This window comes from Platichthys flesus, chromosome 13 (genome assembly GCF_949316205.1).
Source record: "Platichthys flesus chromosome 13, fPlaFle2.1, whole genome shotgun sequence".
In the NCBI taxonomy this organism is placed as follows: Eukaryota; Metazoa; Chordata; class Actinopteri; order Pleuronectiformes; family Pleuronectidae; genus Platichthys; species Platichthys flesus.
The window spans coordinates 8,465,459-8,491,544 of record NC_084957.1 but is presented as its reverse complement, the minus strand read 5'-3'; the positions used below and the strand labels follow the sequence as shown (position 1 = coordinate 8,491,544).

The window sequence follows — 26,086 nt, the reverse complement described above, 5'->3', positions numbered from 1 at the left end:
GAGCTCTGGGTAACACATGCTGAGAGGTGAGTCATCACTCTTACACGTGGACACACACACACACACACACACACTTTGCTTTATGATACTAGTCATGACTTTATGTCTGTTTATTCCATAACCCCCTAACCCTAACCGTTCCTGCTTGTGTGGCCATAATACTCCACAGATGCTGGCTCCACCAGTTACTTCACAGCTCGTATTCACAACTGATTATGAACTTTGAGCACTTTCACAAACTGAATAATTTTCAATAGAAGTTTTTCACTGTTTGGCTATTGTGGCCACTGGGGATCATTTCTTTTCAATACAAAGTACACATACAATATATTTTTTAAACAAACTAAAGAAGTTCATGTGCTTTTGTGTAAAGGAGAGGTGAAGGATATGCATCATCCATTCAGTGGTTATAATTTGAGGGTCATAGGGCAGCTGGCACCATCTCACCTGAGAGGCTGGGGAACACCCTAAACCAGTCACCAGTGTAACGCATCATGGATTGTTGGAGGTCAACATACAGCTCCCCCCCCCTTCTCCTCATTCCAACCAGGTTGTCTGTTGTAGAACTCCGGCTTTGAGGTTCAGCCCGTCTCTGCCTGTTTATCTGCCTGCGTTGTCGTGAACCACTGTCTCTCTTGTCATTTTGGTTTCCTTTTTCCGACTGCCTGTTATTGTTCTGAAGCCAAATGCATGTATATTTTACCAATAAGCACCAAATCGGCGAGACAAGAAGTTAATTATTCACGTCAGACTTCTACAGGAGGAAGCGCTGACGAAGGAAATACCTTTTGTTCCCATTCCCAACCTGCTCATCCAGCCAATCAAACCCTGGAAGAACCACTTTCTTTCTCCTTGTCTACTTCAAACACAGACATCTCTGGAAGTAATGTAGCACAACTGAGCAAACACCGTCATTGGTGGCGTCAGTGCCTCTTTGTGGAAATACACACACACACACACACGCACACACACACATACAGACACATAAATTGTGTATTAATGGGCCCGATAGCATAGGAAATTAGAGTGTGTTTGGGGTCGAGCATGCCGTTAACAAGGTAAACAGTGCTGGGGGTCACTGTGGGGTAATAGTGCTGTTTATCTGGGGAGACCAACCAGGTTGTCTGTAATGAGATTAAGACACATGGGGAGGAACTGGTAGAAAAGATAAAGCGAGCCGGAGGAAGGGGAAGACTTTGCTTCCACTCTGAGGTTAATCTTCAAATGTAGACAGAAAAAACAGGGAATGAATCCAAAAGAAAAAGGGGGAAAATACGTTTCTTGTGTAAAGTAGTAACCGTAGCTCTGTATTACTCTTTAATGACTCGATTTCTCTGATGGCATCGCGCTTGTCAAAGAAGAGGAAAGGCACAGGTTGAACATTCATAACTACTGTGTTACACTGAAATGTTCCGGTGAGCAAGTATGCACCGAAGCAGATTCCCGGAACCGGCACACATTAACAGAATGCTGCTATTTTTATATCCTCTGAAATACCAGAATCTAACTTTAAATAAATATATATAATAATCCTCTGTGCTTGTCAGTCAATCAACCAATGGGAATCAAAAATTTAGATCAGTCAAAATATATATATATATGCACAATCAGTGATGATTTTAGGATGTGAATTCTCACAGTTTAACAGCTCTGAGAGAAAATACAATAAATGAAGTGAAACAGATGAATGTCCAGGGCTGAGGGTTTGTAATTATCCACGCCAAATAAGTTTTAGACCTGACTATTGGTTTGTTTTGTTGTTTGTCAACAGGATAATGCAAAAACGACTAAACCGATTTCCATAAACTTGAAGGGACAAGTAAGAACCAAAACAATTTTCAGATCTGCTACAAATCTGGACAAACGGGAAGAGTCAGGGTATTTATTTCAATTTCTTTTTTTTTAACAGGGAATAATAAATACAAGGATCTTGATGGCCAAATGTAATCTAGGACATTTAAGGGACTTATATTGTGTGTGCAATTTGGTGGAGACCCAAATAAAAAGGATTTATCTGGTTCTGGATTTATTAGATTTGAATGTGGTGTTATGAGGGGACTGTTGGACCTTGGTTAGTTAACACAAAACTTGTTGGAACAATGAGCGATGGCACCAGAGGAAGTTCTTAAACTTTTGACATAGATCCACACAAAGGGGTGGTTCCAGGAATCTCTTTCTTTAACATTGTGAAATTGGCCATTTTTATTTTTACATTTTTACCTGGGAATAATGCATGGATCTTAAAAAATAAAAAAACGTATTCTGCAATGGAGACACAATTTTTGTGATCGGCATTGTTTTGTTGGCTTCGCTATAAGACCTGATTGAATTGAATGAGATCTGGGCCCTGGTGGAGCTGTTCTCTCTACTGACATCTGTCTCTTGTGGCTGTTTTGGGTGTTGAGGTTGTGAAACTGAGGCAGACCTTCCATCAATGTAATTCGATTCATCTCGTCCTGAAGTGCTAATAAAAGCTTTATCGAGAATAATACTGAAACATTTACAACAAGGTGTGATCAACGCAAACACTTCTCGAGTGTTGTGCCAAGCCCAAATGAATTGTGTGATAATAAGTGTTATTGGGTGTGTGTGAAAACTGTGGTTTCAGATTGATTCCCTCTGTTTGGTGTAGAAACAAAGGAATGAAGCAGACAACCTTGAAATCACATCTGTTTTCCTTCCTTTGTTCTGTCTACCTTTGTATCACTGTCTCACCTCTGCACCCCCCCCCCCCCCCCCCCTGTCGCTATTTCATTTCATTTCATTATTCTTACCCTCATTTGGGCATCCTTCCTGCTTCTACCTTTCTCTTATCCATCTCTCTCTTTTTCTGCCTGGAGCACCGCTGTATGTTAATCTGTTGAAGGAGGAGTACAAGGTGTGTTGGGTTTAATCATCCTGAGGGCTGGCTGGGTGGCTGCTGGAAGCTCGTCTGCCGGGACTAATTGGAACAAAACGCTGCCTTGTTCTCCGGGAAAAAGGAAAAAAAAAGAAGAAGCAAGACAGAGAAGGATAAAGACAGAATCACGTGTAATTAAAGGAGCGAGGTAAGAGGAGATGGATAAGTGTGTGTGTGTGTGTGTGTGTGTGTTTGAATTTAAAATGAAAATAAAAATACATTTACTAATTCATGCAAAATTGAATTCATGAACTAAATAGATAAATCATAATGGAATGCAAACACTCAAACGGTAAACTGGCAACAGAATTAACCTGCAGTTGGTGTTTGGATGAATGTTTGCTTGAGTGGTGCATTACATGCTAACAGTCCAACTAATTCAACAGCTGATTGCATTACATTGGATGGTAGAAACAAATATCAGTTACCAGATGCCTTAGCAATTTTCAAATTTTGCCCCATTTTCGCAATTTATCAATAATGCCAAATTTCCAATAGCCTGAGAATTTCATAAAAGAATACACTACATAATTAAACCCAGAGTTAACATTAGGGAGCAGCCTATTGAAATTAATTGACGTCTGAGGTATGCATTTCCCCTCAAAATACACTCCGGATAGTTTTCAAAACCAATGTGAAAAGTCACTTCTTTCCAATAATCTCAGATCTCAGCCCTCTGAAACCTAGAGGAAACCTCGGTGTGTGTGTCTGTGTGTGTCCTGATCCCACGTACTGTACCTGTGTGTGCAGCGGTGCTTGTCCTACAGTGACACATTAGCGGGCTTTCAGCCGGTAGCTGTGATTAAAGTAGAGGTGTAACTCTCCTCTTATCAGTGGCACTGTAACAAGGGCAGCTTGTAATGCCACTCAGGTGTCACGTTCTGAGGTTGCTCTAAGTGGATTTGGACGCAGTGAGACAGAACGTAGAAACCGGTTCTCACCTTGCTTATAGAATCTGTTTTTTGTGGAACACAGCAAAAAGGGCAAATGGTCTCCACTCCATATGGCATCCTGCTGAGACTTTCTGTTTAATTCAAACATGAAGTGCATAGAAGCAGCTGTAGTCGCGTAGTAATATATTCATCAAAACGGGCAGCTCTTTTCTCCGCTGCTCTTTGTCTACCTCTTCTCATGGTTATATTAAAAATGCCCTACATTACATACTATATATAATGCATGTGCAAGGACACATGTAGGTTCTTAATGCATCTTTACAAACGGTCTACCCATTCTGATGTCTCTGCTGTCTATGGCTTCAGTGTTAAGATACTGAAGATGTGTTCTTGTTGTAGAGTAAGGTAAGATTTAGTCAACAATCGCAAAGATCATTGCTTCTCTAATGCCCAGGAAGGACTTTCTCTTCCATTTCCTCCATTTTTATCGATTAACTTTCTTTACTGAGAGGTCAACAGGTCAAGATGGTATGAATTTTAAGAATACTTTATGAAAGACCACATGGAACAAGTACTAAAGATGGGCTGCATATAGAGTGGACATCTAAGAGTCTTAGCAGAAATTAATTATCAATAGAGTCTTGTTGTTTACCTTTAATGATCCTCAAGGGTCTTCCCCAATGATACTCTCTGGGGATGTGATGTCTGGACCTGGGGATGGACGGAGGGGATTTAAGTAGTATTTGTACACTAAGTGTATGTGTATTTTGATATTTCTAAAATAAATTACGTAAAAAACATTCAAACAAATGTTTGATTTAGAAAAACAGTGGCAGCTCTGATCTGTAGAGCCTCAGCCACTCTCTGAAAACAATTCAATTGTATGTGTGGTTTTAAAGTTGTTAAGCTCCTCGCTGCATTGGCAAAGTCATTATTTGTGTGTTTGATGGTGTGATGCAACGTTGCATTAGTCATTAAATGGCAGCCATAGCACACATCATATGTGCCAGATGGGAGAATTACATGTTATTACATGGTAATAAAACTGCTGCTTCTCTGTCTAACAAAAAAGATGACGTTAATCCAAGCAGTCCTGGTGACAGCAGCTCTTCTCTCTCATTCCTCCGCTGTATCTTACTCCAGTGTTTACTTTGTCCTTGTGTATCCAGTTCCTGCTCTTCCAGACCGGCCCACCTACTCTCACCTGCTCGCTATTATAGCTCTCACCTCAGGTTGAACCACACACCTGTCTATCCAGCTGCTCCACAATCCCCACTCGGCCTCTGTTTGAGAAGCTCACGACTACACTTTGCAAACACAAAACCAACAGGGGAGAGCGGGGGAAATGTGACAGAGCTTCCCCTGCGAGGTATCTGCATTTTCTTTCACACCTACACAGTGTAAGAAACTGGCATTCCTCCTGTGGGGCATGGAAATGTATGTGAATGCATCTAAATAATGCTCCAGCTACATGTCAAGCTGTGAACTGACATTTTGCAACGCTGGTCTGGAAAGAAAATACACAAATAAGGAGTCTTCACCACCATTGGGGATGAAAATGTACCTGACATGACTCGAAAATCATGTTCAGAGATGAGGTAATATAATTAAGTTTTACTCATGTTATGCAGCTTTCGGCAATGAATAATCATAAACTGTTATGAGTGACCAATACAGACTATGGAAGGAAAAAACTGCAGACTGGCTAGCAGGGTTTTTTATTCATCATAAGTTGTTTGCCTCAGAAGTTGAAGCAGAGACAGGTAAAGCAACGTAATAGGAATATAATTAAATTACAAGACTGGCTTTGAATATTATTGGAAACGTTTCGGATATTGCAATCAGCAAGTCAACAAATAGATAATGTAGTTTTAATCATTTTAGACGTTATAATGAAGAATCGTTACGTACTCTGTCTTTATAAAGGATTAAAGGTGTATTTTCAATGCTTAAAACATTCAAATCCCTTCACACCCGGGTCCACCTGCGCGAGAGCACCTTGAATACAGCATCGATGACATGACAGTGAACAGTGCCACATCCTCTGACTGCTCATAATTGCTCTCCACTTGCCTTTAATTAAAAGACATAATCCCATTAACAAGCAGAAATAAGATTAATACTGCCTCAGACTCCAGCTGCTGCAGTGTAATGAGTGAGAGTGTGTGTGTGTGTGTGTGTGTGTGTGTGTGTGTGTGTGTGTGTGTGTGTGTGTGTGTGTGTGCATGTGTGGGTATGAGTGAACGTGTCTAGTCCCTTGACTCAGACATATCACGAGTACCACATGGGTGAAGTGGGTGAGAGGAAGCGAGCGAGAATTAGATATTGGAGGACAGAGGGAGGGGGGGGGGGTACCATCACGTGTGAAAAGGTAAATTAAAGATGGCAAACTTTCTTCCAATGGACGGGCGGCTCAAGAATTATTTATTCTCATTTCAAGTGTGTGTGTGTGTGTGGGGGTGGGACTTATCAGTGGTTTATAGTGGTCATAGATGTTGAACGCACTAATTGTAAGTTGCTTTGGATAAATGACATGTGATGTAATGTAATGTAATTGCTTCTATATTTGTGTCCACTTGAGCTCACAGTTATGTAAACAACGCTGTAACTGATAAACATAGGAATGATAATAAGGATTAATTAGTCATTTTAATGTGGAGCAAGAGAAGGGGGGGGGGGAGTCCGAGGGAGTGGAAGTGGATGGCGACTGCGACTGCGACTGCGTCTTTTCCGCGGAGACCTCTTCCCTCGCCGCCGAGCTAAAGGTGAAGAAACAATGGCCGTGAAAGAATGACATGCCAGCACCACGTCGCCATTGTGGCAACAACAAAGGCGGATGCTGAGCCACAAGGATAAGAGGACACGCTAACATGGGAGAGCTCGGTGTTCCTGAGTCGATTATGTTGTTGTTGCCTCACAGCTGCGCCTCCCAACATCTGTAATGTCCTCTAATGTACCTCACACGCACCCGTGTTATCCTTATTCTCTCAACTGCCTTGGTGTCGGTGCATTTGCTGTGTCCCTCTACAGGACCGCCATGGTCGATGTCTTATTCTGCATGAGTCTAAAGAAAATGTTCTCTAATTGTATTAAAGGGGAATAATACTGGAAATTCCCAATCTAAAACTTTATGTATTTCACTTCTTCCTTATCATCACATCTCATCTACATTATGTGTTGTGAGTCCATTTGTAGATGTTGAATTAAACTACTGAAAAACCAGCGTTGACTCTGCGCTTAATTTTGATAATAGCTTCAGTGCAAAATACGTTGATTTATATCTTTAAAATTGCTCCTGCTTGAAGGAAATGAGCAAATTGAGCATGCAGTTGGAGATCTTTGGACTTTACAACAGTAACATGGCCAGAAGAGCCGACTTATGCTTTTCCATAATGACAATGTGTCGAGTCGGAGACATATCAACAAGTGAAAAGTAAAAGAAATGCATGAAAAGCAACAAAGCTTACGTCATTCAGTGAACTGAATCTAATAAAAAACTAAGTGACCTTGTGTATCATTTCCCATGGTCTGGTCAGTATACTATCAGCTATCTCTGTCAGTCTGTCAAGGTCTATGTGCGTGTGTGTGTCTGTGTGGGTGTGTGTTTGATGTGTCAGGGTTTTGAACCAGTGAGCGGTAGAGTTCAGAGGGCTTGTCTGTGCTCTCTCTGCGGGCTGGGCTCTGACAGGCAGTGAAGTGACAGCAGCAAAGCACTGACACATCACTGACAAGTAAGGTTAGACTGATAAATGGAACCACCAGCAGCTTTTTACTGGGAAACTGGATACCAGTCGATATTTCCCCTTCACCAACAGACAATTAATACCAATTTACATTAGCATTTACTTCCCCAGTTGAGTCCCATTGAGTTAGAATATCTCTTCTACAGGGAAGCCCTCTCCAGGAATAGCAGTAACACAGTTTCAGAAGTAAAAGTATTTAACATATAAAACAGTTGCACACAGAAAACTTACACTCAAGAGATTGTAACACTCGTTCAACGTTTCAAGGTTTCTGAGGCTGAAATTAAAAAATACAAAAGCTCTCTTTGCCAATTTAGTCTGGACTGGAATCACTGAAACTTACTCCATAAAACACAGATACCAACTTTGTATTTGTACTACAAAGTGTAAGCGCCAGATGGTCAAAATGGTCAGATGAAATAAATACAATATTTCTATTTGAAAATGTTCACTATCGACAGCTTCAGTCACAGCATCTTCGGTTTGAAACCCCAGGATTCAAACATCAGAGAGCGATCAGTCCATCGTGACTTCCATCCTAACCTGGGTGTTAAAGCACAGAGATCAAGGATTGCTGCACGCACCACCTCCACCACCACCGCATTCCAGTCTGCACGGACTCTGAGGTCACGTTATGAGTTTTTGACCACTGGCCATTCTGTAGAGAAATGTACAGATGAGCTGTTGTGCTACCTCAAAATAAATGAGGAAGAAAACTCCAGAGGGCAGCTGGCGGCAGCTATACATGCCGCAAGAGCACTGTAAAATGTAGAAGCAGAGGACTATAAGCTGATGTAAACAAACATGAATAGATATCAGTTGTCCGTCACACACACATTAAAATGGATGTTCCCAAAGGTGTTTGTGTACAATAAAAACAGAATTAATTTTTAAACTAGATTAGCTTCTCCCCGGGAAACCACTGAAGATGTCAGAAGGCACCCTATCCCGCAATGTTAAAGAAAGTGAGAGAATAACATTCCTGGATTCGTTCCCTGGTCCATTTGCTCCAACTTCTTTTCTGACATGTATCGCATCTTTCCATCAAGTTTCATGATAATAGGTCCTGTAGTTTTTGCGAAATCTTACTAACAAACAAACAAACCAACAAACAAGTGGACAGGGGTGAAAACATAACCTCCTTGGAGTACAACACACACTTGTTCAACTTACAAGGAATGTGTGTATAGCAATACGTTGTATGTGGAGTGTGAGTGAAGAACATTTGTTTTTATAATGGGACACAAACTAAGTCTCAAGGTCGTGTGACAATGAGAGAGAGAGAGAGAGAGAGAGAGATGTGAACATTTCTTGCACTTGGCCGACTCGCAACGAGATAAGAGTCAAAAACACTCAAGATTGCACAAAACCCTGAACAACAGTGCGCTGCCTTGAGATAGAAAGTTAAGATATTAAAAACTGTGGAGTGGGAGGAATAACATAACAAGCAGATAAGGCCCCAAATTCTTTCCATAAGTGAAGACAACCTGCTACAAGAGGGCAGGACTATTCTGTTGTGAAACCGAACTCAAAGACTAAGTGGTGAATGAAATGGACTGAGTGGAGACGTGCACTATAGTGAGGAGAAACAGTTGTGGTTTATGTAGCAGAGAAAGTCAGGCAGGCTTCGTGCAGGGTGATTCACATTGGGTTCCCAGTGGAGCTTGAAAATATATCTCAACAACCAGCTTTGTCAAAATGTTCAATCTTCCAAAACTGGATATTTGGCCACATTAGAAGAGGACTGAGATCACATACTGCCACTCATGTGGAGTCAAAGTTGGGTTTTCTGCCTTATGGTTTCCAGTGTGTGACTTTAAAGCCATGAAGCTCTTTCTGAAAAACATTAAGGATATTCACCATCTGTCTGAAACACAAATGGTGACGCACAGTTGTATGCAATGCATTTTTTTACCCTACATGGATCCATTTCAGCCAGAGAGGCTTGTAAACAGTGCTGCAAGTAAAGCCTACGTCAGCTGAGTGGAGGTTGGATCGTCCTTCTTTCTCACCGCGGAGGCTCACGTCTCCGCTGTGAGTGACATGATGGAATATATACATCAGCGTGTGTCAATGCACAGGCTGGAATACGAAGTGGAAAAATAAAAAACCTCTATGCCGGTCTGCATAGCAATGCAGCCGCACAGTAAGGCCCTGACACCGAGATTGCATAATAGCTCATGCATTAAACATGAAGCTATGTATATGCAATGCGAACACAGACAGGCAGGCATATGGTGCAAACTCCTATTTCCTCTATTCTTTTTTTTTAGCCCAGACAAAGAACCCACAAGTCCATCATGGAGCTGAATGCACACACTGTACATGCATTCCTCCCCTGTATGTGCACATGTTCATGTCGGACCATGTGCCCTTGTTGGAGAGCGGCTTAATTGGAAAAGTTTCTCTCCCCGAGCTCTCTTTCTCAATCATCCTCCAGCTCACGTTCAGCGCTCCACCTCATCCTCTCTCCGGACCGGGAGAATGAAGTCCGCCGAGTCGGTTCAGCACATGTTCATCAAGTCAAGGTCTGCGGAGGACTCGCAGGAGAAAGGATTAGGACTTAGTTGGCTGCAGTCCGAAGGCAATAGCGAGAGGAGGACGCAACCAGGATCATGTTTGCTTTGACTGCAGCACATTTGAGCTGATTAAAAAAGACGGGGGGGGGGTGAAAGTGGAACATAACAGCCAGAGTTTCCTTCAAGTGTTACTTGTAAGTCACTGTGGTGTCTTTTGCACAGATAATGATGGTGCGCAGGAAAAAAGGCCACAAGGAGCTTAAAGACTTCAAGCCACTCGAGCTGAGGTCTGCGGTGGGAGGACATTGAAAAAAAAAAAGCATGGACAATCATTAAAAGTGGGAAAAATATCAAAGTCAAACTTCGGAGAAAGAATAATGATAGTTTTAGGGATAATTATGAAACTTAGAGCGGAAATTTGTCCCATTTTTCTCGTTGCGCTTGTTTTCGCTCCTCCTCCGCCTCCCTGTCCTCGGGTTCACCTCGCCGGCTTGTTTTTCCCAAGCTGTCCTCCTCGTTACCTAGCTAATCCCAGCTACTGTCAAGATTTAAATGCTGCTTTCAGCTCGTGCCATATTTTCAGCATTCAGCATTCAGCATCATTTCCCTGAGCCCGACTGACAAGGAGAGAGAGAGAGAGTCGGAGGAGGAGAGAAACTGGAGAGGAGATAAAGAGACACACACGCCGTAGATTACACACCCACGAACACACATAAAATATGCAGACACACATGCAGGAACACAATGTATGAGCCTCTGTTTAATTAGCCCGGTGGTTTATCAGGGTGATCAAGAGTTCAACGCAGCAAAGTTTCTTCTAGATAAAACAGTGTTTGGGGAAGCCGGGCCTAATGAAGGCTGAGCAGCACCGAGGAGGAGGAGGGCGACGAAGAACTAAAGGAGATGACAAGAGGATGACAAGAGGGCGCTTCGGTTTAATTGCTTACCTGATATTTTCACTTCCTCCTTATTATCCTCTCCTCATCTATTACAGCAAATGAGAAAATTGCGTCTGACAGACACATCCAACGGTGAAAGGCTTTTATTCAACTCGCCAGGAAAGAGTTTGAAGGTTTATCACGACAGTTTAACTGTGATCGTAACTGACGGAGGCCTCTTTCACAATTTAGACAACCAGGCGCTTTGTCTCGTCCAACAGTTGTGTTTTTATTGCTGTACGTTTGTACCAGTACAATGAAAAGAGCATCCACACACTCAAATCTGTGCAAAAATATATTTTTTAATTTGCAACCTGTCCCTCAGAGACCTTATTAAAGTGAACGCAGCAGTAAAAAGGGCCGAGAGAACATCACTTCATTAACCTTGATGCAGAACAATTGTGTCAATCAGTAGAGCTTGTGTGGCTGTAGACACCGATGGGAATTGTGGGTCTGGATATTGTGGACTACTATTCACACACAATGTCTGCAGAGAAAGCCAGGAAATTAAATAAATAAGACACAATAGAGATACATGTGAACATCAGGGTTACAGCAATCAAATAAACTAGAACAAATAACTCACTGTGGTTTTATGCCTCTGCTAACTAGTGCAGTTTCACTCTACATTTTCTTTTTCCAGACCATGAGGTCACTATGACCTTTGACCACTGAAATCTAAAAGAAGAGACTACTAAATTTCCCTGACAGCAAACTTGTTACCGAAAACATGGCAGATCTGTGAGACCAGCGTGACCTTGACCTCTGACCACCCACATGTAATCAGTCACTCCTTGAGTCCAAGTGGACATTTGCGCCAAATTTGAAAGGATTTTCCTGAGGGGGGTTCTGCAGATAAACTGGTTTGAGGCAACCAGATTTTTTTTGTTAGTTCACAGCAACCTTGCAAATTCTACATCAGTTGTTCCAAAAGTCCAACTGAGCACTGCAACCAAATTTAAACAAATCCCCTCATGGTGTTCTTGAGATGTTGTGATCACTCCTCGTCAGGTCACAGCATCTTTAAACTTTGATTTTTGAAACGGTCACCCTTGAAACCAACTGAATGTTTGCATCAAATTTGAAAAGGAAAATAAATTGTGGGATCTTCAATTTTGCATTTGTGTGTAACAACAATTATATATCTCTCTTTCAGTGTAGTTTATTTGTAGGAAATCACAAGATCCTCACTGAGACTCGTGGTGGTTGCATGGTTTTTTAAAGAGTGGATCCCCCCCCAGAGATTTGCAACCTAAAGGGAGGGGTCGAGGTGCGAGGGGGTCTTTAAAGTTACAGGCAATAGGCTCCTTGCCTCTATTGGAGCTATTATCTGTACAAAGTCCTTTTTTAAGGGGGCTGCTATTTCTGCCAACAAAGATTTGATCACATGGGCTTTATACCAGGGAGACAACAATGTTTTGATTCTCCATGTGATCCTGCGTGAACTCCCTTTACTGGAAATACTTTTCCTGTCTAAAGTTATTACGCCGTCAAGAATCATGGCACAGCTTCTACTGGGGCAATTTTCTTGTTTAACAGGAGCCCAGAGAGTCTTACCTACACATATTAGACTACTGTATATACAATAAATTTACCTTCAACTATAAATCATATTTTATGAATAAAATACAATTTGAAAAACACATGTGTGCATATCTAGCAATACCAACTTGGGTATAATGTTAAATCTCATTGGTTATTACTTTTGATACATTATTGACCAGAGTTGTTGCAGAGCCCCCGACAAATGAATATCAGACAGTTATAAAGGTTGTAAATGTCAGGCTCACCGAAATTACAGAGAAGAGGAAAAACAAAGGTGAAAGAAAGTAAAATCGTGACCAAGCATCAGGGCCATGGAGGAAAGAAGTTGTATTTTTACAAGAACAAAGTTGTGATTTATTTAGAAAAGTCACAATAATTGAGTAAAAGTAAGGAAATAAGAAGCCCGTGCTCACCAAAGTTCGACTCCTTCTGGATCCAATGACGTTGGTTTTCAGAAACTTTGAAACCCCTCATAGACCACACAGATGCATAAACTCACAGTCAACCACAACTAAAACATGTCCTCCTACACAAAAGAGGCAATTTCCTCCAAATTGGAATGCTTCTTTCTTCGGAATAGAAACAATTCCTTACGTAATCTTTTTCAAGTTCTGATACTTGTGGTGTGGTGTGGTGTGAGGCTGAAGAGCCGCTATTTCAGTTATGAAACCTGAACTCTAGTATTACTTAACAGGACACTTCACATTCCTCATTTTAACTCAGGCCACACATTGATCTTGTGATATTTCACTTCTAATATGACCCACAGCCTAAAATTATTATTCCCAAATACTTGGTTCTACTTTCTGATATTTGTAGCGTTTGCTGCTCATGTTTAAAGTCATTTAGGAAACTTCCACATTTTGGACAGTGGCTATCGTGGCACCAACAAGCAGCAGGAGTCATTTTGTCCAGCGTGTGCTGTTCTGGACCCGACAGGACGGAAAGAGTGCGCACTTGCCAACACAGCGTTCTGCCTCGACTCAGAAGCCCAATTAATGAGTACCCAGGGATGTTGTCGCACCAGAGCTGAATTAATTTAAGGTAAGCATCAGGCTCATTTTGTGTTGTAGTCTTTGTTTGCAAGCAGCAAATTATCCCACCCACTGTCACAGTTGTGTCCAAATTAAGCAGGGATTCTACGTGATGCTGCACGCAGGCTCTGCCAACTCCTATTGAAAGAAAATTAATTCAATGAGAGGTCATTTGTGGCAGAGCAATCACCCCGATGTGCCCCTGCCAGCAACAGGGATCATTACCCCCCCCAGTAACAATGTCATCACATCCAATTAAGGGAATGACTAAGAAGTTGTCAGCCTTTCGCCGGGACAGAAAGTGTCATGCTACGCTGTGTCTGCCCCAGAACCACGCACCACCACCACCAACAAGAAGACAGAATATGTGCCAGATTTCCACAGGCTGTCTGGCCAATCATCAGAGTCCACCGCGGGAGAGAAAACACAACCATAACGGCTGTTGGAGTGGATTGTTGGATTTGTCATCCAGAGGAAGGAGAAAACGGAAAAACATGGGAGTGGGCATGGATTTGAATGGCACATATTCCTGCGTAAAAGCAAGACCGGGTGGTTTTTATACCTTAAAATAACGGCTTCAAAATTTATCAAGGACATCAATAGACTTGATAAACTCATCAGAAAGGCAGAGTCACCCTGGAGGAGGAAGACCGAGGACAGGATTCTCAGGACAGGAGGACAGTAAAACTGCGGGCACTCATGGAGAATGCTGCTCACCCGCTTCAGAAAACAGTGGAGAGACTCAAGAGCAACTTGAGCTACAGACCTTCTCCTCATCTGCTCTCTCAGCCTCTTTTCTTCTGCACTAAACTCTCCAGAATACCTGAATATATCTAGTTTAGTATAGTAATAGTACACACTATTCTGGAAGGATACACAATATAGATATATATATTTTCAATATGATACGGGTGTGTGTTTGTCTGTATGTATATTATGTAGTGTGTATTTGATGCTAGTCATAAATACATATTGTATCACTACATTACTGCTACTGTATTATTACTACTGTTATGCTGTTGTTATTGGTAGTGTTATAGTTATTATCATTGCTATGCTATCACTGCAGATTATTATTATTATCCAGCATGTACTCTATTATCATAATTATTATTATTAACATTATCATAATTTCATCAGTATTCTATCACGAGTGTGCTCCACTTCCATGGCACCTTGTGTATTTTCTTTAACTTTTTGTGTATTTCTACCTTGGTTTGTTTTACTGCATTTTGATATAGGTGGCTGCAGCTGTGAAAATGTAATATCCCTCTGGGGACGTTAAGCTTGGACATTGATACCCACACCGGCTACTTGCTTGTTGTGTTAATTTGTTAGCTGCTATGCCATTGCTCTTCTCTGAGTGCAGAGAACTTGCAGATCAATGTCACTACAACTAAAAGTTACCTGTCATATTTGTGTGAAAATCTTGTCAGTGGACAGGGTTCTTTGGCTCCTGAGGTTTCAAGTTTCTCCTCCATCAGCTGTGGAGGCTCTGACAGAAACTCGTATTCATGACAAAGAATTACACATCCCACTTTTAGGAGCCTGAGTTTAGCCGAGAGCGAATCTTACATTCTGTCGCTTTAAGCAATTCATTCTCTCAAGGCAAAATGCTAGTTTGAGTGTTGTCTTTGCAATAAAATAAGTTGCCACAACTTTCAGGATTTAGTCGGTCCAAGGTTTGAAAATGTGCAAACAGTCAAATTTTTTAAGGCATTCCATGAATGTGAGCCCGATTTTTCTTTTATACCTGACGATATCATTCGACATTAAAAGCAACAAAAATAGCTTTAAATGTGGAAAAAAGAAAATAAAGTTTGAGAGAGGAGGCCAGTAACGGAAATCAATCAAACTGGTCAATTTAAATCCTCCTGCTGGGTTGTCCAGAAAAACATTGGCCTCATTTGCATTGGAGCTCAGACATATCATTTTATGAAATGAAAAACGAGAGCCACAGAGCCACGACCAGAAGATCGAATCCAAAGTGAAAAAAAAAAGTAGAAAAAAGACACTGACTTCCAAATCGTCAGTGCATCGTTAGTGGAGGCTTTGATGAGCAGTTCACAAAATGAGCCTTGGAAGCTTGAGATTCAGACGGAGAGCTGGCGCACGGAAGAGGGAGGGAGGGAGGGAGGGAGAGAGAGAGAGAGGCAGCCAACACACACCGTCTGCTTCCAGCACCGGGCAGACACTGTGCACGCACCAGCGTACACACACACATACGTGGTCAGGCAAGGACAACAAAAGAGGAATGTGGGTAATTCATGAGTCTACAATATTACTGAACAGCTGGATTGAAATATATCAACCAGAACGCACGCCAAGGCACAGGCCTGGCGAGCTCCATAATTGATGTTATTCATTGTTCTCCTCTCACCACTCCATGATCCACCCCGGCCAATAGGGGTGCTGTTGGTCAGAGTTTGGTGACCCCATCTGGCGGGGGATTGGTTAAAACTCAGGGCCGACGAGAATGGAGCACAAAAAAGAGGCAGACCACCCACCAGCAACAACGGTCCGGATTGGACAAACCATCGCTGGGTCCAATTGTGAGTCATCTTCGTCAGTCAAAGAAGAGGAGGCTTTGTTGTTGAAGGGTGTCTGGGTGCAGTGTGCGGGCTTCAGCGTGCGGCATGGAGGAAATTGAAAATTGCTGATCTCTGTGTGGTGAATGAAGAGCTGCAGCCCACAGCCGGCTGTCAGCTCGGTTATGCCACCCACTCTGACATCTCCGCCTCCTCAGTGGACTTTCACTGAGGCTGAATTCGGGGCCTTGGGCTGGAGGTTTCTGACTGCTCCGGTGTCGAGTCGCACACATGTGTTTGTGAGGTAATTCCAAATGTACACGCTCGTATGCATATGTCACTGTGTGCTAACAGAAATTCTGTGTTTCTTTGCTTAGGTTGGTGGTTCTAGAAAGGTAGTCAGAATAAACTACTAAATCAACACAAATGAACCAGAGTCATGTTGGAAAGGTTATTACGGCTTGTGTCAAATATTTCATACATCGTTAAATGTTTTCCACAGCTCTTAAAAGTCTTTTTAGAACAAGTACAGCACAGGGCCACACTACAGTTCCCTGAAATGACCACAACACTGACTCTGTTTAATGGTTACCACTATTCTGACTGTTGACCTTAATCCAACTATGATATTCTTTTGAATTTGGTGTTTAAATAAGTTGCTGATAGAATATACTAAATCATTAGAGTCGGAAAAAAATGATTTTCAATTCATTTCTTGAATAATATTTTTTATTTTAAAAATTTAGAAACTTGGATTTTTCAGGAGGAATCTTTTTTTTTTTTCAGATGAACCAATGATTATTTACTGCTTTATTTTTCCAAAATAATAATTTACTCATGCTGTGCACAGGGAAACTCTTCAAGGTTTCAAGGTTAGATTTCATTGCATGTACATTCAGCCACTATACAGCAGGTTCATCTGTATGTACTCTGGATCATATGCACTGCCGTATGTAATAGAGGTTGGTGTGGACGGTCCTGCCTCGGCACTGAGCGGCCACTGTGACTCTGCCGAGGATCTGGAGAGGTTGTCTGAAGGTAGAGGAAGGATTAGAGCACTTCAAAGCAATGCTCACTTCTAAGCTGGCTGATGCAAAATCCGCTTTGTGTAAACGGACAGCCGGCACTCCAAAAAAAAAAAAGAACTCCGGAGCCGAGGACATTCTGACTGTACTCTACTCTCAATACACCAATATGACTTGAAACAGACTCAACCTAAACACTTTGTGAGAGGATGTGGGAGTGAGGGCACTCCTACTTCAAATGAACCAACTTTGACAGGAGTTACATCAAATGGTTTCCTCACCGCACTCAAGTTTCTCAAAGTTAGCAGGAATTTAAAGTTTCAAGTAGTCTATACGTCATTGTGTTTAGTTAGAGGTCAAACTTACAGTTACAATTAATGATGTTTAATTGTTGTTTTAATATAGAAACTACATTTAATATAGAAAATCTTCAATGAATATTTATATATTTTTTAAAGCGCTTCATATTCACCAAGTCAGACAGGAAAATATATAATTTTGGCCGATTTCAGTTCCCATATCCACTTAGTTCAGACTTTTAGAATAATCTGTTTTTGGAATAAAACACACACCCATAGAGAGAGATCCAGAGCAATGGGCTGAGCTCCTGCCTGTCAGTGCAGTGATATTAAGGCCGGGAGGTGGGCGGGTTGATGGAATGGCTGTGGTCAGAGTACAGTGGCCAGCGGGGCCGCTTCGGTAAATCCTAAATCACCGGGAAACTGGCCCTGCCGCTGTGATGGATGTGCGCGGCACGCCCCGGATCAGGAAACCTCCAATCCGTCTCGGAGAAGAAACGTCTCCATACAGCGGCGGCCCAGCTGGGTCACAAACCCACTCTCCACGCGGAAGTAGGCGGAAATGCATTCATACAAATATACATGGACGTGCGTGCAATAAAGAAAGAGCCCGGGCAGATTTATGCGAGCTGAGGTGCTGTGGTCAGGTGAATAGATTGGTTCGCTGGCAAGGTGGGTGGGTTGCACAGCCTCGGCCAAGACAAACCGTCTCATTAGTCCAATAGGCCGGAATGATTTGTGCCGATGAATTAAATCTGGGAGAAAAATAACAATCCCACAATCTCAGCTCTGCTCGACCCGCAGATATCAACAGTGAGGTTTCAAATCACAGAAAACAAAGGGAAGACTAGGCGGGCCACACAAGATGTAGTTGTTAGGTTGGAGAGAAGTAACAAGCGCCAATCTCCTCTAATCAGAGTGTGAAGCAAAGACGTTTCAACACACTTTACCGCATATTCATCAAATCACACGTAAATTTACATTTATATAACTACAGAGAAATAGATTTCATGTCTTTTGTGTTTTTTAATGTCTCATTTCTGTGCTGCATCCTTTGTTGCAGGGGAAGTGACCTCCATCTTGTCCTCAGTTGTTACAAAATGCTACAGATGAGGCACAAACAAGCTGGTTGTCGCCCAGGCCCTCAGAAATCCGTTGTAATTGCATATGGAGTCTAAAATGGAGGAGCACTTGGCGTCTCCACAATGGTTCGCATGTAGTGTTTATCCAAACAGATTCTGCCAGAGGATTCCTCGCCAGCTATTCTTCTCAGTCTCCGCGCTCCGCTCTGCTTTCCCAGACACGATAACCGGAAACCTAAGCTGTCCCGTCCGGCTGCACGAGGGAAGCTGTGGTAATTAGTGACAGTGAACCCGTGAATGGTTCTGTGAAGCGCCGTAGGAAAATGCTTTTTACGTATTTTGGTGAAGGATAAATAATTGAACTAGACAAGCTCAGTAGAGCGTATATATCTCCACGAAGGCCCAACAGAGTCAAGCTGCACCAAATTTCACTCACACTGGATTTTTTTTCATGAAGATCCATGAATTATTCCCTCGGAAAAAAAGAGTCTAATCTTTCAATATTAAAGGAAGTGCAATGAATTCTTGAATCCGCCCCTTGATCTGTATTTCACACCAAAATTGTTCTTTCCAGACTCATCACTCATTAATTTCAACAAGTTTCATGGAAATCCATTCAGTTGTTGTTGTGTTATCTTGCTCACAAACACACAAACCAACAAATAAAGGGGGGTAATAAAACACAAGACATAACAAGAATTAAAACCTCATTTACATTTCCCATGTGTTTTTTTCATTCTAATGAATATCAATTAACAAACATGCCATATCTGGTTTGCATGAAAACATGATGGATAAATATGGAACCATAATTACTCAACAACCCCCATTAATCATTAAGATAAGTAGAAGTTTGCAGGAAGCCCTGATATTTCAGGAGTGTGTCCAGTGGACTGAGCACGACACAAACCAGCTGCTGACTGATGTCGGCACCAAACCTCTCTCTTTTCTCCACTCTTTTTAAAATGTGATCATCCCTAAAAACCAGATTCAACCAAACACATCCCCAGAGGAGAAGAGGGTAAACCATTTAGACTGATGACTAATTCAATATTTCACCAGCAGAAATATTTCAAATATGCCTTTTCAGTGTCAGGGGCCATTCACTATTATCACATTTACTTTAGGTTGTCCTGGGATTTTCATTTAAACTGTGATGACTGACAATCAACTAATATTCACACTTATATATTCCCGTCCTAAAGCTTTGTTCATAGGAGTAAGTTTGTTTCCTTTGTTTTGTGTAGTCGTGTGTTTGTGTGCGTGTACTTGTGTGTGCGAGCCCGTCTGTCCCGCCGATGAGAGCTGTCTGAGACAGCTGGCCACTCTGAAGCAATCTGAGAGATCACTGGGCGTGTCGTCCTGTTTCTCTTCACGTCGGGACGCAGGACGGAGAAAGCCGTGGGATTAGTTCATGGTTTGTATCTGCTGACAAACTGGTGACAGACCAGATCGGGGGGCAGGTTTCAGATTCACTGCACCGCGCCCAGCAGACATGTGCATTATATTTGGCCTTTTTAAAAGAATTAACAAGCGCACTTGTTATTTTTCTTGCACAAAATGACAAGACACAAAAGAGTTGGGGACCAAGCTGAAGCAGTTAGGACACCGTGATGTCCATCTTGATACTCAACATCAGGACAACCTCAAAAGATCCATTTCTGCTTTCCAGTCACAGGAAGACTGATCCACCTTTAAGCTATGACTTCTGGATTTACAGATTTTTTTGATGTAAACTATTTAATTTCCTCTGTGCCACTCCATCGTAAGTAGCATTTAGAAGTACATGTAAGGAATAAATAGGGACTTATACTTACACACACACTCTGTGATGGAATATCCACATACCCTCCAGATACGGGTTTCCTTGGTTCAGCTTGCCGTCCCCAAAATCCTTTCCCTGAGTAGGAAACCACATAAAACACATTTTTCAGATGCCGAATGTCAGGTTGATGACAACATATCAAAGAGTAATTATACCAAATGTGCTTTTAAATGGTTGCAGATGTCACTTTGCATGATATTGATCCGCGGTGCCGCCCGTCGCCCCGAGTCTCTGCCAGCAGGTAGGCAGCACCGGCCCTTTGCCGAGGTTCCCGTGTGCTTGGCTGCATTGATTGGGTGTGACTACTCGGGTCGGGGGTCAATTCGAGGTCGACGGTGGGTCAAGCGTGTTGTCCAATAAAACAGCGGGAGCCTCCAGACTGGATCCGGCCAGTCTCGCAGCAACAGGCAAACAGCCCCCCCCACCCCCCGTCCAACTGAACCATGAGAGCGTGCACCCGTCCGCCGGTGATTGAGACTGCAGGGCTCCATTCTCTTTTCATCAGCGTCCATTCAACTGCCCCTATAACTCGGCCCAGATGAATTAACCCGAACAATGGGAGCGGGGGGGTCTGTAAAGCGTTCACCATTGTCAACATGGAGAGCAATTAGAGAAAATGTCCAGTGTCGACTGTTTTTGGGTGAAAACAATTTTAATGGTTAACCTTTTGTTGCCGCGTGGATCAAGGGAATGAAATTAAACAATTGCAGAGAACACTTTCTGCCTACACTTTAACTCAAGTGTTTGGCTAACCCCAACCTCCACCCTAACCCGAGCTGTGACATGCTTTTCTATACATGAGCAGTCATTTAAGTGACACGGGGGGGGGGGGGGGGGGGGGCACTTAAAGGATACGAGGTATTCATAAATATTATACATTTATATATGTAGCCTATTAAGTTTATACTTTTGTGTGCGTGTTTGGGAAAGGTTACTTAACTCATTGTCCAGGACTACGGTAAATATACATGTGGCGATGGTGGCTAAGGAGGTAGAGCGGCCCAGGCTGAGGAGGTAAAGCCGGTCGTCCCCTTAACAGAAGGTTCGATCCCAGGCTCCCCTATTCCATGTGCCAAAGTGTCCTGAACCCCAAATTGCCTGACGAGTGTCCCGACAGTGTGGGATTGAGAGAGTGCTTCACATAGATAGACTGTATGAATATATTTATATTACACTTTTCCCCCTAGCAAAGAAATGTCTACAGGCCCTAGAATATCCCTTTCCACCTCAGGCAGGGTTTGTGTGTTTGTTAGTGTGCACTTGCTCTGGAACCTTTGACTTAAATGTCACTGAACTTTAATGCATCGCAGGCGACTCCAACTCACACGGGATCACGACCCAAATTCATCACAGCAGCTTCAGAGCAGTCTGTTCCCGAGCTATTCAAATAAGTCACTATATTAGAATAACGCACGACTCTGTATCCACGAATGTCATGTGCGTTTCAAAGTGATTTGAAATGAAGAGGAGTCAGCGATTCCTGGATTACACGCTGAGTTGAATTCAATAAGCTGCTGCATGCCGTGATAGGAAACCACAGAAAAATCCATATTTACCACATTAGCTGATAAAGAATGTCTGCTCGCTGCTCTGCAGGACCCTGTTACATCTATTAAAAACACTTTGTTCTCCTGCTAATTCCACAACAATGTGCTGATTACAAAAGAGCAATAACAGACAGCAGTGGTAAATCATCTTGTACCAATCAAAGAGTTATTGAAAAAAACACCCCCGAACCACGGATCATTAACGTTGTGTGTCTGTAGGGATGAAAAAATTGGAAAAAACAGACAGAGGAGCGAATGCATTTGTGTAGATAATATTAACACAGGGGAGGTTTGTTGGAGTCGGAGGGAGAGAAATACAGGACTTCAAGTGGAACTTCACATATTGTTTTACTTCACTTGAGTCGAACTCCTCACGGCAGCCTCCAGCTTCATTATCACACAGGAAAGAGACACTAATTAAACCAGTGGAGTGTTTGCTGAAGAGGAAGTGAGCAGCTTCCTGACGAGACGCGTCAACAACATCAGCATGAATTGCATTTTCAATCGATATCCAACACAATGACGCCGTCAGTGGGTTAATGTTACATAAATGTGTCATTAACTGATATATGATGCTGCTGTGGTCATGGTGGTAGTGTTGAATGCAACAAGCATCGATGGGCCTACTGCGTTTTAGCCTATTTTACTTGCTTTTATGTCCGTTGATATTTTTCCCGAGGGTCTGTTATGTGATTTAAATTAAAGGCCAGCTCAGCAATGATACGTCTCAAGCATTATCTGACTGTACCTGTCAGCATAGACACATGCCAATTGTCCCTGTTCCAACACAGAAGGTCCACAGAGAGCTCTTGCAGGACACCTCCAGAGGCCCCTGGGGGGAGGGGCCCCGCTGAGCGCCAGGCTCCGTCCTTGGGGACTCATGACCAGGATCGTCCACTGGATCCTGACACTAATGACTGTAATGGGTGTCAAGTGTTTTTATATGTCTGTGACTGCAAAGTATCCAGAGCCTCTGTCCCCAGCGCCGCCGCAGCTGTAAGGCTCGGCCTCCCTGGTGTCCACTTCAAGTGTGTGTGAGTGTGTGTGTGTGTGTGTGTGTGTGTGTGTGTGTGTGTGTGTGTGTGTGTGTGTTTGTGAGCGTGCACCCACTGGACAGGTTATTATATCTACATAAAGACTGTGTGATTTGCACGTCTGGGTTCCAAATATTTGCTCTGCCTGTATCTGATGATGATGATTATATTCTCCCAGCTTTCCCAGAATAGGTGTGCGTGACTGGGTGTGTACTGTGCATATGTGTGTGTGTCCATGTAAGCTGTAGTAACTGGGCCAGCTCCTCTCTCCCTCGGAGTCCCCTGAGGTGGAAAAACTCAAACGTGCCATTACATCTCCTCCTCCTCTCTCCCTTCACTCAATTCCTCGCACTCGTCCTCTTCCCCCTGCACCTGACTGTGTGTGCGTGTGTGCACTTATGCATCATCCTCGAATGCGTGTGTGTGTGTGTGGTTATGAGTTTGTTGAGGCATGTGTGTCGTCCTGCGTGCTGTGTGTGTGTGTGTCTCATAATGAAGCCATATGGCCTGTCTGTTAGCATGCGAGCTGCCAGCACTGAGAGTTGTGACGCTGGCAGGGCTCTGAGATGAGACGTGAGTGGCATACTTTCTTCTTCTGTTTTCACAACTCTTCCTCCTTTAGTTTCTCTTCCTCCCTCCTCCTCCTTCCTGCTGTCGTCTCCTGCGCATCCCTCTCTCCTTGCCACTCTTTTCTCTCCTCCCCTTTCCTCTCATCTCCTAGTTTTTTTCTCCTCTGCCCATCTGACCTCTTGTTTTTCTCTACCCCTCTTCTCCTTCTTCCATTTTCCTCCATCGTCTTTCTCCTCTTGCGTCCTCCTCCACTTCTTTTCCTCTCTCCTTTTTGTGCTCACATCAACTTCTCAGCCCCCCCCCCCCGTACTCCTCCTGTCCTTGTCCTCTGCATTAGTCCCCGTTGTTTTCACTTCTCCCTCCCTCGCTCCCAGTAAGATTAACTGGTGTGAAACAATCCATTTCCACATTTTCCTGCGAAGCCCTGAGAGGAGACTGTGGCCTGACCTAAATTTACATGTAAGGGAGGGAATCTAGATGACAGCACATGGAGGAGGGAGAGAGAGGGAGCCTGAGACCGAGAGCTGAGGAGGGGGCTTCAGGGACTCTCTTTGGACAGTAAGCAAAAATGTAGCTGTTTCTGTTCAGTTTAAAAACTAAAAATGTGAAAAAATATGATTCTAAGTTATATCAGTGATTTAATCTATTTGTTTTTCATTTAAGATAAAACATCTGAACCACTGCTGGTGTTACATATGGGTTTAACAATGACGCTGGGTAAAATGTGTCATCAAACATGATTTATAAAACATGTGAATTGAGAAGATTTTTGAATATAGCTTGTTTTTTTTCTAAATAAATTATTAAATAATGAGTAGTAACAGTAACAGCAATGTTAAATCTTTAAAAAAATGTAATTAAATACATGGTCAATATTATTTGGAAGAACGATGCAGAATTATATAAAGTTTCAAAATAGGTGTGAGAGAAACAAGGATCACATTTTACTGATTGTAAATAAAGTAAGAAACTCGACTTGCACCCAGTGGATAGTACAGCTCCACCAAGGCCAAACATGTGTGTCCACCGGGTCCAGATTATCATGTGGATCCGCTCCAAATTGTATATACTCATAGATCCTGATGCCATAAATAATGTCTGATATTTTACACTAAGATTAAAACTTTACTTAAAAAGAAATTTCTGACAAATGTGGGAAAATTTGTATGTTTAGGAAAGTAAATTAAAAAATTCTGGGTCTGCCTCTTTAACCGGATCAACACAGAATTTCTATAGTTTCTTTCCTTGGTTCCGGCCACATCTCCCCAATAAGTTTGGTGGAAATCGGTTTGGTGCATTTTACTGTAAAAATAAACAAATGAACAACGTAACCGTCTCATCGGAAATAAAAAATGAAAAACTATGATGTTCAATGTGGGTGATAAGATTTATAATTCTAATCTAAAACATACAATTTGTATTTTATTTCTAAAATGTATTTATTAAAGAGAGTAGTCGAGATCGAGATGGTTTTAGTGACTATAATTAGTTTAAATACTTTTTATTTATTAAAATATTTATCGTGCAAAATAAGGTAGAAACATAATAATAGTCAACATAAATATAAGTATGAGAATACTTAATGAGAATAAGTTAAGCAAAAGGACAACAACCAGGGTTTTAATACTAAGAGCCTATAATTTATTTTGACTTCCTGGAAAGTACATTTTATATTATTTATTATTTTCTAAACAGTATATGTGTTTGGTGAAGTGATGAAAACTACATCTTAGATCAGCTAAGTTATTTAGAAAAATTCTGTTTGAATCCCAGAAACAATTAAAAAAGTTTTGTACCAAAGTAAAAATAAATGTAAAAATTATTAAAAAAATTATTGAATATAATTTGGTGTAGATTCATAAATAATATGATTAAACAATGTTTTATTGTGCATGAGAGACAATATAATATAATATAAATGGTGTGGCTGCTGAGGAAAAAAAGTACTTTGATTTAACTCAAAAGTTGTTGTTTTTAATGTTGGGTTTTGAGCCTGTTGAAATAGTTTAGTAGCTGCTCATTATCTTTCTGTTCATCAGAAATCTGTTTAAAGGGTTGGGGGGGTTAGGGTTAGGGTTAGGGTTAGGGTTGGGGTTAGGGTTAGGGTTGGGGTAACCCTAACCCTAAATGTGACTTTAGCACAAGATGTTAAAAATAACTCAGAGAGTTAAACACTCTACATTAAATAATTTCCAGTCTTTATCAATTTATATTCAGAATAAATAACCTGCATGTGAAATATAAATGATAAATACATGTGCTCCAATACTGGAATGCATGAACTATAAAGTCTAAAATTATACAGAATTTGTATATATGTATGTGTATATTTTTCATTTCATGTGACTTGGTGCAGTGAGAGAAAAAAAAAGAATAAATCATCAGGAGAACTTTATCCAGGAACTCTCTCTCTCTATCTCTCTCTCTCTCTACCGGTTTCCTTAATCTGTTCATCTCGGGCTCTCCCTCCTTCTCTATTTTGGTCTGCCATGTGTCCTCCTCAGGGAGCAGAGGAGCTGGACTGCTTCCGCATGCACGGGTGTGAGAGGACGACTCCACACCCCTCCGCTTGCTGAGGCACACACGGATGCCTCAGTTCGGCGTG

General features: G+C 42.1%; 1 protein-coding gene across 2 annotated transcripts in view; it reads right to left on the bottom strand.

The window, feature by feature from the left end:
- epha3 (eph receptor A3) overlaps positions 1–26,086 on the bottom strand; it is a 180,653-nt gene that overhangs the window by 148,115 nt on the left and 6,452 nt on the right. For both annotated transcript variants that reach the window (XM_062402042.1, XM_062402043.1), the window contains exon 3: positions 20,323–20,405. The gene's annotated coding sequence lies outside the window, so the exon portion shown is untranslated. The remainder of the gene's footprint in view (positions 1–20,322; positions 20,406–26,086) is intronic.